Genomic DNA, 4,249 nt, shown 5'->3' with positions numbered 1-4,249 from the left:
ACTTCACCTTTGATGTGTTTTTTTTTTTCCCTGCATTTGCCTTCATATTTAGTTCATTATGGTATTCCTGGAATGCTGAGTCTTTTTGACATTCGTACACCCATGAGGACAGCAAAAGGTCTAGCTTGCACTATTAGATGCAAATTACATCTAATATCCTATACTTAAATAAATCTCAAAGTACTGTCTTAAACTGATAAATGCCATGAAATATAAATAGAAAGCAACTTTGAATCATACTGACATGAAAAATACCATAGCACAAAGATTTAGGCATTGAATATTGACCTTAACATTTCATTCTCTAGCTGTTCCTGTATGAAGCCAAAAGCTTAATATTAAGCTTTTATTGTATTCATTAGCAATCTTTCATATTGTACTGGAGCTGCATGTCAAGCAAAACTGCATTAAAATGTGTGTTCTATCACTAAGGGATGATGTAAATCTTTATTGAGTTTTTATCTCTTTTCACATTGAAGGCTGGTTAATCCCTTCCATTTTCTTTTATGAAGGGATAGATGGACCACACAAGAGCCAGAAGGATGAGACTAAATCATATCATCTCTGACCAAGTAGTAACAGAAGCACCAAGCATGTGTTGTTCTGAGATACACAGGGTAGAGCTAGCAGATCTGGAGTCTGGCCATGCTCAAATGTATCATTCTTTCAACCAGAGCTGGACAATGGTGCATAAGCTATCACCTTATTTGTCCTTATTTTGCATAATTGAGCATAAGTTGTATTTGTGAACTCTACATGGAAACAACATGTTTGTAAGAGGCTGGGTTATTAAAGAAGATGGAAATTGCAAGAATATACTGAATCTCTGTGTTCATACCTTATAATAGAATATATCTTCTTGGTTTTCCCACAATAGACATTATCATATAATATGATAATTGCTTTCATCACAGAGACCAGGTTATAGCTAACAATTTCTGAAAATTTGTGTTCAGCCTGAAGTAGATGCCAGCCACAGCCACTTCCATCCACTTTGTATATGGCATCTGGATAGGGCACAGCCTGAGTTTGAGACTCCTTTCAGCTTTCAGGAATCTTTCAATTCCTCGTTGTTTTTCCTCAGGCAAATGCAATAACCACAGAGCTCCAGGTAACATTGGCAACTGGGGAAGGAAAGATAAATTCCACAAGCTTGTTGAAGCTTGCTTTGTCACTTTGCAGAAAGGAATGCAGGATTCAGGGAGTTTTGAACAGAAAGCACAGTTGAGGTAGCCACTCATTTAGTAGCCAAGTCAGAAAGGATGTGTCATTCTCAGAGGAGTTGTGCTGACTTTTCTGGTTTCCTTCTGGCCCAAAAAACCTTAGTTATTTTCTGAATAGCCTAATAGTTCTGATCACTGACCTAAGAGGGAAGAAATCCCTTTGGCAGAGGAAGGAATTAGCTTTCATCTCCCACTTCCCAGGGAAGCTACTATGTTTTAAATAAATGGTTAGTTGCACTGTGTACTTCTCCAAGAATCCAGTAGCTGTGAAAACACTTCATGTTTTCTGGGGTCTGATCTGGTCTGTGTGCATAAGTTTTACCCTGATAATGCTTGCCAGGTCAGAAAGACCCTGGGGGGACTGCAGTGGAGGAATGCCTGCTTGACACCCAGCCTGGTCTTCCATGTGAGCTTTACAGTGCAATGTTCAACTGTGCCAAAACATAAGCACTTCTGCAATTGTGCAGAAGTTAAACTCTTCAGGAAGTTTAAGGTCACAAAAGGCAACAATGTGAATAGTAGGTGCCTTTGATGCTTAGGTGGTGCCTGAACAGGGACTTTCAGGAACATCAGTTTGGATGTAGTTACCAAAATATCACCCTTTTTTCAAATAGTTGCCTAAATCCTTCTCTTTTGTTTATTTTGGGCTTGGATTCAACCTTAAATCCCAGTCCAGATAACATCTTGCCCCTAAGCAGGACTTGTGTGATCTTGTACTCAGTGAGGTGAGCTTAAGTATGAAATTGGCCTTTTAGTCACCTGTCAGTTCTCTGAACAACCGGCTAGCTCTCAACATGTCAGCTTTGCAGCTGGTTAACCATCAGAACAATAATTTGAAAAGAGGGTTTTTTTGGTCTTCTGAATATGTACAGTGCATAAGTAAAAGGGTGTGTTCAAGCTCTCTATGGGCAGACCAGTGTGACAAGGGGTATAATGGTAAAGTAAGATACTCTGACTCATATCTTATTTCCAACTACAGGTAAAATCTTATCCTCATTGAAAACACATTGCTATTGACTCAGAGAAGGCCAGAATTTCTTCTTGTAGTAATGTAGGACGTAAGCATTTACCTAACATATGGAGCACTGCATAATTTAACTACAAGCTTAGAAGATTCACTGAGGTTCAGACGAAGGAGTCTTTATAAGTAGGCAAAGTATGTCTTTTATTTTTATCATAGAGATTATATTTTCATAGCAATACTATTATCTTATATGCTCATCTCTGAAGAGCTTGCTTTCTCCAAAAGCAGGAAATTATTCTGATAACCAAGAACAGTACATTTATGCAAATAGCACCTACAAAACCACTTCCTTTGAAGAAACAACATAAATTATAGGGCAGAAGCTATTTAGGCATCTTAGGTACTGGTAAAAGAATTAGCCATGATCAGCACAGCAATGAAATCATTATCAGCTATTTTCTATGAATTCAAGAAGTTTCATGTTTTGTCTCCTGGAGGAAACTACCTCCTTGTGGCTGGAGAGTATACTTGACAAGTGAAGGACAAGTTCATTAGCCAGTGCATCTTAGTATTGCTAAAGAGACACAAGTGGGGAACCTGCTTCTGTCAGTGGTAGAGCAGTCTGCTGTGTTAGACAAAAGATGAAAATTCTCATGTGATTCAGAGCTCTTGCTTCAGAGATGGAGATACGTGACAGGAGAAAATGTGTGAGATAGGATTAGGCACGGGCCCCTGCATAACTATATATTGACCTAGGTATTGGAAAGAATACGAGGCCCGGCTACAAAAAAGGTTTCTAGAGCTTTGCCTTTGCAGATGCATCAGCTTTCAGCCTTTACAAAAGTGTAGCAGAGTAGACAGTGCACAGTCTGGAGATAAAGGGTTTTCTGTCCCACCTGAAACCTGTTCAGATCACTTGTGGGAGATACAAGGCAACATGTACAGCCAAAATGGATATATCTTCAGGAAATGGAAATACCTAGTGGAGGCTCAACCTTTGTTTTCCTGTGTCCTGGTTTAACCAGGATAGGGTTAAGTTTCCCCAGCAGTGGGGGGGAGCTCTAGCCGGGTTATTCAGATACCATGCCGACGTCACATCCTGGCAGGTCACATTTTCCTGGCGCGGAGCGCGGTGCACTGGTGGTTTTGTACATCGTGCTTCTCACTGCTGTATTTGGTAGCTATTTTGCTCTGTTCATTGCTATCACTATTACTGTTATTGTTATTGTTGTTGTTGGTTGTGTTGCTATTGCACTGTTGTATTAAACCTTTCCTTATTTCAGTCTTGGGGCTTTGTATTTCATTCCCTTTGTGGGGGAGGGGCAGCGGCCGCGTGGTCTCAGACCCCGGCAGGGGCTAAACCACCACATCCTGACATAATAATGATCTGATATCCTCACTGCATTAGGAGCACAGGTTTTTTTCCAGTCCTTATTGTAAGCTTCCAACACGCTATGAGCAATGAAGTGTAGCCATGTTGAAATCCAGCAGCATATTCCAGCAAGCATAATAGCTAAGCATAGACAAATTAGAATAAATTGTTAACAACTCCCTGCAGATGTACCTACTTTGCTGTGTACAATACCTTACCATTTCTGAGGCATCTTCAAAAGAGATTATTTTATTTACAGCACTTCAATCAAATACTTTGCTTTACGCTGAGTGTTTCCTGTTATGTATAATATTCAAACAAGGAAGTGGACAATATATTTTTTACTTAGAAAATTCCAACATTGTGGTTGGAGTTTTGGTTGGTTTGGTTTGAAATTATTTGTATTAAATTATATTTCTTGGGAATTTTAATTTGAATCACCAGTTCCTCACCCTTAAAAGGATTCTTTGTTTAATGGGAATATTTGCTAAGGACACCAGAATATATCTAACTTGTTAAAACTCATAGATCCCTCTCTGGGAGGCTCTTCCTATCTACTGTCTGGGGAATTTCTGAGCCAGATTGCATCCACACAATTTAATTGAATAGCTACTGATATGTTTAGCCTTCATGAATTTCCTGAATCCCATAAGAAGGGTCGGAAGGATGATCCAGGAAATTACAGGCCTG

The sequence above is a fragment of the Strix uralensis genome, chromosome 1 (assembly GCF_047716275.1).
Source record: "Strix uralensis isolate ZFMK-TIS-50842 chromosome 1, bStrUra1, whole genome shotgun sequence".
Classification (NCBI taxonomy): domain Eukaryota; kingdom Metazoa; phylum Chordata; class Aves; order Strigiformes; family Strigidae; genus Strix; species Strix uralensis.
This window is presented reverse-complemented; position numbering follows the sequence as displayed.